The 11,905-nt window shown below is 40.7% G+C and overlaps 1 pseudogene; it reads left to right on the top strand.

Moving 5' to 3' along the window:
* The first annotated feature begins 387 nt into the window (after positions 1–387).
* LOC145404601 (uncharacterized) lies at positions 388–2,169 on the top strand (annotated as a pseudogene).
* The last annotated feature ends 9,736 nt before the right edge of the window (positions 2,170–11,905 follow it).

Consider the following 11,905-nt stretch of genomic DNA (forward strand, 5'->3'; position numbering starts at 1 on the left):
GTGAAGTGAAGGACAGGGATAGACGGCAAGATGCGAGAGAATTGGAAGTGTGGGGTGGGTTTCATCACCATAGGGATGTGAATAGTTGTGAAGTTGGAGATGATGAACTTCATGAAGTTTATGACAAAAATGAAGCTCAGGATGAAGACCACCATAGAGGAGTGCATGAAACTGGGAATCAGCCTAGTATTATACGTCCTCAGAACGATCGTGACACAAACAACGAGGAAGCAGAACAGTCTCACAGTCCAGGTCGAGAACGTCATCCCACATGCTGGATGGGCAAATCCAGAGAAAATGCAGTAACCTGGGTGAGCACAACAAATAATGAAATTGTTGGATGGTCGTCATCTTTTCGAACCTCCCATATGCAATGCTACGGTTGACATGATCAAGGAAATCACTCGCCTAATAACAAATTACGATACTACCTCACCCATGGCCTCATTCTCTCTTAAGGTTCTTGAACTGATAGCACATCTCTTCCTTAACAAGACCCGCTCAAGAGCAAACATCGCAGAAAATATTAAAGTCATCCAAAGGTGGGTTGAAACATGGAAAAGAGGTGAGATCGACAACTTACTTGAGGAAGTAAGGACCTTGCAGATGAGGATAAGCAAACGATGCAGAAGAAAGCAGAACACCAACGATGTGGCAAGTATTTCTGGCAGCAAGGCGAGGCAGGGGAAGGTCTCGATGGCGACAAGATCCGTGTTACCTGAATCATCAGACCTGACCTGAGAGAAAAAACAATGCAACAACTAAAGGTAAAACATCCGACTGCACTATAACCAAGTGCCCAGTCAAAGCTTAACGAGAACTACACCTCACCCAATCCTATCATATATGACAGGATAACTGGAAACATGGTGTGGAGGAAGGCAATGCATACACAAGGAGGGTCAGGACCGTCAGGACTGGATGCAAAATCTTGGCGAGTAACCCTCAGTAACATCAAGTTTGAGGAGGCAGCAACAGACCTGTGTAACACCATTGCCTCACTGGCGAGAAAGTTGGCTTCAAGTCAGTGCAACAACACTGAAGCACTGACTGCTTCCAGACTAATCCCTCTTGATAAGAATCCAGGACCTGGGCCCATCGGGGTGGGTGAAGTCTTAAGACGCATTATGGAGGTGATGAAAGATGATGTTAATTAAGCATGCGGTTGGCAACCTCCAGGTGTGTGCAGGCCAGCAGGCAGGAGGTGAAGCAGCAGTTCACTCCATGAAGAAAATATATGAGGAAGAGGACTGCCAGGCAGTATTAATAGCTGATGCCTAAAACGCATTTAATTCCATCAGCCGAGAGGAAATGCTGCACAACATTAATGTTATATGCCCAGCATTTGCGCTGTATGTGGAAAACACGTACAAAGACAGCTGCTCATGATGTCGGTGTAATCCAGTCCACAGAAGGAACTACCCAGGGGGACCCCGTTGCCATGGCTATGTACGTCCTGGCTATGGCAGTGCTGCAACAACAAATCAAATATGAGGCCACCAGTGTAAAACAAGTAGCCTATGCAGATGATCTCACATAGGCTGGCAAGGTGGAAGATGCTGGGAAATGGTGGCACCTTGTAACATTTCATGGCCCTGTAAAAGGTTACCACCCTAATGCAAGCAAATTCATCTTGATCGTGAAACCAGCTTATTATCAAGATGCACAGGAGGCCTTTGGAGACACAAACGTGATAGTGATTCCAGAAGGTCAGAGGCATCTTGGTGCTGTGATTAAACCAAGGAATTCAAGGACCAATGTGTGAGTGATAAGGTAAAGACGTGGGTAGATGAAATACATGTACAGTACAGCCAAACAAAAACAGAACCTCATGCAGCATACACTGCATTTACGTATGGTGTAAAGCACAAATGGACCTTCGTGATGCGGATCATCCCCGACATCGAGCTGCTGCTACAACCACTGGAGGATGCTATCAGGGAATCTTTCCTCCCATCACTGACCAATGGCCATATCCCCACACCAGAAGAAAGGGATATTCTAGCACTACACCCCAGGATGGGGGACCTTGGCATTATAAATCCAGCAGCCATGGCAAGCTACGAACATAGAAATTCACATAGGCTCACCGAATCCCTGTCACAGAAGATTTGCTCCCAGGTTCAGACGGGTGAAATAGACCACAAAAGGCAGAAAGATATACAGTAAAGATAGAAATATCCAGAGAGCGAGAAGGAAGACAAAAGGACCAGCAGCAGTACTTAACCGAACATCTTACATCAGATCAGTGCAGGAGTTAAAATGGCACAGGAGGTTGGGCCATTGAACTAACTGACAACTCTACCTCTCAAGGCAAAAGGCTTCCACTTCAACAAACTACTACCACCACCACCACAACTACCACAACTGCTACCATTACCACTACCACAACTACTACTACTACCACCACCACCTTCATTACTACCACTACTACTGCCACTATTAGTACCGTGGAACGGCCTCAGATTCTAACAAGGATGTACCGAGTTCGACCCTTCCTCTGATGTGGCTCCTTTATTGTTCCTTATCTCTGATTACTACTTCTACCACCACCACCATCACCACCACCACCACCACCATTACTACTACGACTACTACTACTACTACTGTTACTACTACTACTACTGTTACTACTACTACTACTATTACCCCTACAAAATATGTTAGAGGTAGCACAAATTAACTAAAAAAACAATCATATGGAAGGCCGTATTCTAAGTGGCATGGAAAGCTTTGCAACTCCTCTTCTTTAGAGATTTATTTTCATAATAGGCATTTTTTTATCATTAATATACGAGACAGTAAATAGATTTCATTAGCAAGTTTAATAACTAAAATAGATGTGTTTAGGACCCTCTGAAGCCATTTAGAATTAGACCCTAAAGACATTGATAACTGGATCACAACAAGACACACTGAAATATGTGGGTAAATAGTGCACAGGTTTCATTCTCGATATTTCATTTGCTAACCGTACATCAAAATAATAATACAACTTGGATTACAGCAGAGTTACAAATACAAGCCTCAAAATGTACAGATAAACAGTGAACAGCTTTTCACTTACTGGTACTTCTTTTGCTAATCGTACATCAAAATAACAATACACTTCTGGGTACTTCAGTGTGCATTACAGCAGAGTTACAAACACACGCCTCACACTGCTTCCTGTACCCTCACACATCCCCTCCATCACGGTACAGTAGCGGTCGATAGTTCCTTTACACCCTCTCAAAAGTCAGTGCTATAAATCTAACGATAAGCAAATGAATTGGTGTTTTACTTCACTGGTCTCGAAACTGTCGAAACCAAATGAGATGTACCAAGATTATCAATAATTATTATCTGGATTCGGCTCAAACTTCATTAAACTGTCATAACCTAATGAGATCTTGCAAGAATAAATAACTGCAAGCAAAGGAGTTGAAATATCGATGTACCCGTTCGTTTACACCGTCTTGAAACTGTGTCAAAACTTAGTGAGATCTTCTAAGACTAAATAATGGCATTAAACCAGTGAGTTGGATTCAGATACCAGTACTGTAGCTCAAAGTTGTCTCAAAACCTAATGAGACCTTACTATAATAAAGTGACCCATTGTGACAGGTGAAAATGGTGGGTGGGAGAGAGAAACAATTTAGAGTTTGAATTCTTTGTTTTCTCTAACATTTCGGGCCACACAGAACCCAGTGTATCTGAAGATGGATTCTCTGTAGCCCAAAACAACAAAGACAATAAAGAATTCAGGCTCTAATCTGTCTCTCTCTCCCACTCAATCTTTTAAGAATAAATTAGAATGAGCAAGTGAGTTGGAGTTTCGATGCAGTTTCGTTTACACCGTCCTGAAACAGTCAAAACATAGTGACATCTTTCTAGACTAAATAACAAAAAGGAAATAAGTTCGAGCTTCAGTGCACTGGTTAGTTTACAATCTAAATAATCTCAAAATAGTGTCAGAACCAAATGAAGTCTTACTGAACTAATGAACACCAGGTTAAAAGAGCTGGATTCAGACTCAATTACTGTAGCTCAAAACTGTATCAGAACCTAATGAGATCTTGCTAAGCTATATAACGATAAATAAATTAGCTAAGTTCATTTCACTGATCTTGAAACTGTGTCAAAACTTAATGAGGCTTCATTAGACTAAAATGAATAAGAAAGAGTTGGAGTCTCCTTTCAGTGTTTCCTACGTGTAGAGGATTCATTGGCTGCAACTGTACATATAGAGAATTACACTATATTAGTCTTGTACTCTCTTGATCCCTCTCCCTCACCCATTTCACAGTGTTACATAAAAGTCCTCGGTACAGCGTTACATGGCTACCCTCTCCCAATGTTTTATAGTACAGTATTACATAAACCCCTACGGCACAAGGAATTTCTTACATATATCGTTCAGACTACAGCAGGAAGATTTATGCGGTTTAGGAGAGGCTGGCTGTAGTGAGGGGTTGGGGAATTATTAGGCCAAACCCGTCAGTACCACCATGTCTCTCGTGTCTTGAATCCTGCTGCCGCCACAAGAGTTTATACCCAACTCTAGACAGGAACACCTGTCGTAGTGGAGGAGTTAAGATTTTTCTCTCCGCAGTAGCAGTAGTAGTTGTAGTAGGAGTAGTAGGACACCATTACAGTACATCTCCCTTGAATTCGATGAGGTATTTCATGGTTTATTCCTGCTAACTCCAGACGAACTTTGGTTAATAACATGGGACAATTAAAGGCTCAGTCACATCCCTCTAGTGTGATATTCCCTCCTCTGCAGCTTAACAAATCGTCTGGAGGTAGCAGGAATGAAACAAAAAATATGTCACCGGATAGAAGGGATCAATGCCCTCAAACACCCTGCCTCAAAATGAACATCTATGGCAAAACAAGGATGAATTTGGTCGTCAGTGTACGAGTCTACCACGTATTGTTCCGGTTATCTTTTGACTCATTTACTGCCATGACGCATTTCCTTCCTTTCTTCTTTTTTTTTTTTTTCTTTTATTTTCCCCCACAAGTCTGGATCGCCTTTTCCGTTATCTCTCTACCCCCAGACGATTTCCTCAGTTTAGGAGAGAACTTTTCAATTAGGAAGGGCTAGATGTGGCTTGAGTAACCCGCTCCCTCTTGGCCTGCTCTCCTAAATGGAATAAAAATCGCCTAAAAGCAACAAGAATAAAATGATACGTCCATGGGTTGACTTCATCCCCTACGATACGTCCTATGTACAGGGTGGTCCATGTATACCGCTCCCCTTCCACTCCGCCGGTAGATTTCTCGTGTCTTGCGAGTACGGCTCTGTCAGCGTTAACAGTGTCTACCCTGCATCATTTACACATTTCTTGCTTTCGCTGTCACGACCACACAAGCAGACTGAGCCGTCCCCGCACAACAAGGCACCATCAGATGAGTTTCTAGTGGGGCGCTATTTACGGACTACCCTGTACTTTTCTTTCCTACCTCCAGATGCCTTTATTCAGCTTTGGAAAGACCCATGATGGTGAAGGGGTTCAGGAAGGTTTTCGTAACCCCCCGCAAAAAAAAAAAAAAAACTAATGTAAATAAAATCGTCTGGAGATGGCAGATAAATATAAAGGTAAGTAAATAATTAGATAAAATAAACCAGACTATCATCCTCATCCTCATCATCATCATAATCAACATAATCATCATCCCAACCTCCTGTCCCATCCAAAAACAGGGCACAAAATACAGTAAATAAATAAATGTATAAATAAATAAAAAGACAGTTCTTCTTACTCCTTCCAGACGATTTTATTCAACTTTATGGAAGTCCTTTGCGCTTAAGGGACTGCTACCCACGCCAAGGAAGTCATGTTTTTGGCTCGGTTTGTCTGGATGTATTTTTAACTTTATGGAAGAACTATTGGAGGGAAATGAATAAATTTTTGGTGAGAGAGAGAGAGAGAGAGAGAGAGAGAGAGAGAGAGAGAGAGAGAGAGAGAGAGAGAACTGAAAAGAAAAACAAATATTGGTCAAAGGCAAAAGGAAAGTTGGTGCTTCCTAGGTGGGGTATGCATGCTCTGAAAAATCGTTTTAAACTTTGCTGTCAACCCCTTTCACAACGAGAGGTCCGCGCATTGCTGAATAAGGCTGTCTGACGGTAGCAACAATAAAAGGGAAACAGCTCCATGGTGCAAAGGAGCTTAACTCTTTGGCTATTATCATCCCAATTCCCACTAACAAATGGAGAGGTAGGATCTATGAACAAGAAAGGGAGCGTAAATAGGACAAGGGTATTGCGTAAATAGAACAAAGGTATTGCGTAACGAGGACAAGGATAGCATACATAAGACAAAAAAAGCGAGCGTAAACAGGACAAAGATAACATAAATAGATCAAAGCTTAAATATGACAAGGATATCATGAAAAGAACAAACATAGCACATAAAAAATTGAAAAAGCCAGAAAAACAGACAATAAAGGAAATATTTGAAGTAAAGAATGGAAACTAGATTAAAGAAAGGGTTGTAGGCAAATAAATAATGCAGGATGGTATAAAGATGTGACACTGGTAAGAGGTAAAATAAGGGTATATGGAGAGATAATGAGATAAACTGACAAAGTAATAATCAGTATCACAGCCAAAGAGGAACAGGTAATGGTGACACTACTATTATTACAGGTATTACTAGTACGTTTTCGTCTGTCCAGGGCAAAATGAGCAATATTCTTAGTGACCCTAGGAGACTCTTGATATTTATTTTTATTCATTTATTATTCATGAGTTCTAACTGAGAGAAAGAGTGAGGTTTCTCTTTCTCTCTCTCCAGTTCGAAAAGCCTCTCCTCAGCAAAGAAAAAAAAATCACCCATTGGTAGTAATGAGAGGAAGCAAATTCCATCAGGATGAGAGTTAAATCTTTAGTTACTATGGCGTCCGTTATATATATATATATATATATATATATATATATATATATATATATATATATATATATATATATATATATATATATATATACCTCAGGTTATAGTATCAAATTTAGAGAAGCCTCCTACCAGTAAATGATTTATTGAAGTATCACACGTATTTATGATTGATTCAGATGGCTTACATTTACACCTGTGTGGATAAAAATGCAAAATTCGAGCTCGTACTCAAGGGGCTGACCACTTCACTGCAAGGACGTATATATATATAAATTTTTTTTGACGATTTTCTTCAGCCCAGGAGAGACGTTAGGCTCTGGAGGGGTTAGACGCAACCTTCATTTCCCCCTTAATTTTAATCTCTCTTTCTCTCTCTCTCTCTACAGCGGCGCAGCGTCAGTTCCTTTGGGGGTAACTAAAAGAAAATATAGCATGTTACAGTGCTGAAAATTTCAGCTAGTATTCAGTAAGCAAATATAAATAAACTTATATAAGTTATCCTATTGCTATCTCTCTCTCTCTCATTCTCCGTTGCCTCTTAAACAGTACACAAGAGACCACAGGTGTTTGGGAGCAAGTAGTACCTGACAGGAATATTTTAACACAATATCTAGTAATTAAAAACACCCACACACACAGCGTTATTGGAATAGTTAACATTATTATTACTATTATTATTATTGTTATTATTATTGGTATTATTATTATTATTACTATTATTATTATTATGCTTCCTATTTACACTCGGTACACTTAGCAAACACTGATAGAGGTTTTTAAATGGTAAATGTATATATATTTACTATACCCGGCATGTATATACACAGATAAAGTATGTACACAGTTGGAACCCTTTCAGAACAATGACCCGCGTTCCCGTCGTTTAACGCTCCCTAACACCTTTTCCTATGCGATTATTTTACTTATTATACCTCACTGTCTTATTCTGTGTTACATACATCCTTCCTATATCACCATACTCCGCATAAATAACGTACAAAATAATACTAATCAGCCGTATCCAGAAATGAATCGCTAAGGAAGAGGTGTTAGGGAGCCTCCTTAACCCACAAGAATACGGGCCAAAGACGCCGTGTTGGGCCTACCTTGCTGCTGCCTGGCTATTTATTTATTTATTTTTTCTGAATTCTCCGACTGTCGTGGTTTTTTTTTTTTGTTTTTTCAGTTTTATTGAAATTCGAAAAAAAAAAAAGTCCAAAATAACGATAAATTTTAATACATCTGTTACACTAGGCTCCTCTTCTGCGTGGTACAATTATTTGTCTTTTGCCGAAATTAATTGCAGTGTGGGTAAAAGCAGTGTGGGTAATTGCAGTGTGGATGACTGCAGTGTGGGTATTTGTAGTGTGGGTAAATGCAGTGTGGGTAATTGCAGTGTGGGTAAATGCAGTGTGGGTAATTGCAGTGTGGGTCATTGCAGTGTGGGTCATTGCAGTGTGGGTCATTGAAATCGTCCCTGATACGAAAATAATCTAACAGTAGCAAGTATGAGCGTTTATACGAAGGCGTCATCGTACTGAAGGGGTCCAAAACATCCCATTCCCCCTCTTAGGTACAAATAAATATACCTGAACAATATACGGTACATGCACATATTCCAAAAAGACTAAAAATGAAAAAATGAAAATGTGAACAATATTTTTTTTTCTTTCCTGACAACTCTTATTTCCTGACTAAATTTCAGATGTTTCATATGCTCGATTTTTTTTTTTTTAAATTAATTTTCTGTTTCAGTTGTGTATTAAAATTTGGATGGCAATGTTAATGGTCTAAATTTCTTTTAAGATGATGATGATGATGATGATGATGATGATGATGATGATGATGATGATGATGACGATGATGATGATGATGATGATGATGGTATGGAAATGTTTATGAAAACGATGATGATGGTAGTGCTGCTGCTGCTGATGATGATGATTATGATGATGATGATTATAGTTGTGGCAATGCTAATTATGACGGTGATGATGGCAGTAATGCAAATGATCATGGTAATTATACTGCCGTTGCTGATGATGATAATGGTGATGGTGATGATGATTATAATAATGATGATGATGCTACTGCTGCTACTGATGATGATGATGATAATGGTTCTGGGAGAAGTAGTTATGATGATGATGATGATTCAGGGAGAAGTAGTTATGATGATGATAATGGTTCTGGGAGAAGTAGTTATGATGATGATGATGATGATTCAGGGAGAAGTAGTTATGATGATGATGATGATGATGGTTCTGGGAGAAATAGTTATGATACTGATGATGATGATGGTGGTGGTGGTAGTATGATGCAAACACAATTAAGAACTAGCTATTACGATCGTTAACCTATATCAACTCAGGTGTATAAATCTTATAAAATACAGCTTTTGTACGTATAAAAAAGTGTACACATCCATACATCCACATACACATACATACATGCATCTAGATACACATGAAAATTAATCACAGCAATTTACATACATACGTGAATACATACATAAATCCATACATGCGACCAACGCGGAAGACTCATTCTCTCTCTCTGCCCTATGCAAATACTTTTACAACTTTACACACACACACTCCTCTCTCTCTCTCTCTCTCTCTCAGTGCGCAATGCAAATAGTTTTACAACTTCACACACACACACACACACACACACACACACACACACACACACACACACACACACACACACACACACACACACACACACACACACAGTGTTTGTGTATGCATGATGGTGTGACGCCTGTTCTGTGTCAGACTCACTCTCTCTCCACACACACACACACACACACAACCCTCCTCTCTCCCCTCCCGCTCTCTATCACACACACGGAGACGCCATCCCCCATACAAACGCCCCCCCATCTCTCTCTCTCTCTCTCTCTCTCTCTCTCTCGCAAATAATATGCAACCCGTTTTAAGAAATGAGGTATAATTTAAAGCTATGCGTTCTTAAGAGGACTAGTAATGATAAAAATAACTTATAATACCACCTCACTATTACAGATATAGATAAATAGATAGATAGATATATAGATAGATAGGTGGGACAGACAGACAGACAGACAGGTAAATAAACAGATGAATGGAGACAAACAGATACATAGAAAGATGGTTAGGCAGACAGACAAGCAGACAGGTAGCTAGGTTGATAGATCGATAGCTAGACTGATATAGACAGATAGACAGACAGGCAAATAGGTGAACAGACAGATAAATAGATGGGTAAACAAAAGCTGATAGATAAACTGTCATAAATGCATAGTTAGTGAAATGGTCAGGAGTAATTTCAATCCTGATCGAAATGCCAAGCTGAACCCAGACGATTTTTCTCAGCTGATTGTGGAGCCTAGGAGTGTTAATGCCGCTCTCTCCCTCCCTCCCTCCCTCTCTCTCTCTCTCTCTCTCTCTCTCTGTAATGCCAACTCCACGGCTGTATTCCGTTCCATCTAACCCTGACGATTTTATATCTGGTCAGAGTAGGTCATGGAAGGCGGGGAATTATTCGTGTATTGGCGACTTGGTTATGAGGATTTAACAGAGTGATGTTGGTGGGGGACGCCTTCACTTGGTGGCACCGATGTAGCCAGGCGGTGGAGCTGCCTGGCTATACAGACGTCCCTCAACGCCCCCCCTATCTCTCGAAAGGAGGATGATGGACTGCAGGAAAATGGGAACTTTTGCCTGCAGTCCACAGGGTTCCCATCTATATGAACCTGAGGTTGCAACTACTACCACTACTACTGCTGCTACTACTACTATCACTACCGCTACCACTAATACTATTATTATCACTACCACAACCACTACCACTATTGCTACCACCACCACCACCATTACCACCACCACCACCAGCACATCCACCTCCACCTCTACCATTGCTATTACTACTACTATCACTGCTACTACTACCCGTCCCCACCACCACAACAACTACTACTACCACTACTACTAATACCCCCTTCAACACAGAGCGCCAGATGTATGTACACAGGTTTCGGGATTTGACTTAGTAACTTAGGAACGAGACTAGGGAGCGTTGACTCTCCTCTGACAAAGATCCTTAACCCTTTTTAGCTCAGTTTCATGGTCAGGGGTAGTCGGACTGGAGGGATGATTTGACTAGTAACCAGGAAGATTCATTTCTGTCCTTAAGCACAGTCTTGCTACGTAGAACCGAAATATTACAGCCGCTGATCAATACGTAAACGCTGGGTTAAAAGATCATCTGACGAAATGATCATGGTCCTTGTTTCTGAACTGGCTACATCATTACTATAAGCATCCAGCATCTTAATTTTATGTACATAGTGCTAATTTAATGGTATTTACTACTCACTTGTCCCTGCTGGCCATTATCAGTCTATCCAGCGAGAACCAATTGCACCAACACTGCTCCCGACTTCGCCTAGGTGAGATACAAAGACGGTCTTGGTTTCGATAAAAAATATTTAGGCGGGACTCGTATCACTTTGAACAACAAAAACGACGCATCGTGGCTTCGCCGAGGAAGGCTTCGGATGCGATCTGTCAGCTTGGACAACGAAAATGCACCTCAATTTTCAGATGGGACTGATGGGCTGTGGGAATCTCGCTTCATCGGTTGGAATCACTGCCTCAGAACTATGTCAAAGCCTGATGAAACCTTGCCAAGCTAAGTAAGATTCAGGCAAGTTGGAAAGATTGTTTGCGCCAGGGGGGTTCAGAGTCCACGCATACATAGCTTAATCTGGTCAATAATGTTCAAGTGCGTTGGAAGGCTTGTAATTTGCTTCATTGTTTCGTAAGCCAGAAACATAAAATGAAAACTGAAGGCATACTTAGTTGATAGGCTTGTATTCTTGCTTCACTGGTTGGGAATCTAGGCAAATCAAACTTACACCAACCAGGGATATTCAAGCTGGGTGGGAGGGTTTCAGTCATTGGTTCGTAACACAGCATTGAAAATTGTCATATGAATAATAAACATACCTGACTATAGGATTCCAGTGTTTGTAT

This window comes from Coenobita brevimanus, chromosome 64, assembly GCF_032717465.1.
Source record: "Coenobita brevimanus isolate Jiangsu-jjx chromosome 64, ASM3271746v2, whole genome shotgun sequence".
NCBI lineage: Eukaryota > Metazoa > Arthropoda > Malacostraca > Decapoda > Coenobitidae > Coenobita > Coenobita brevimanus.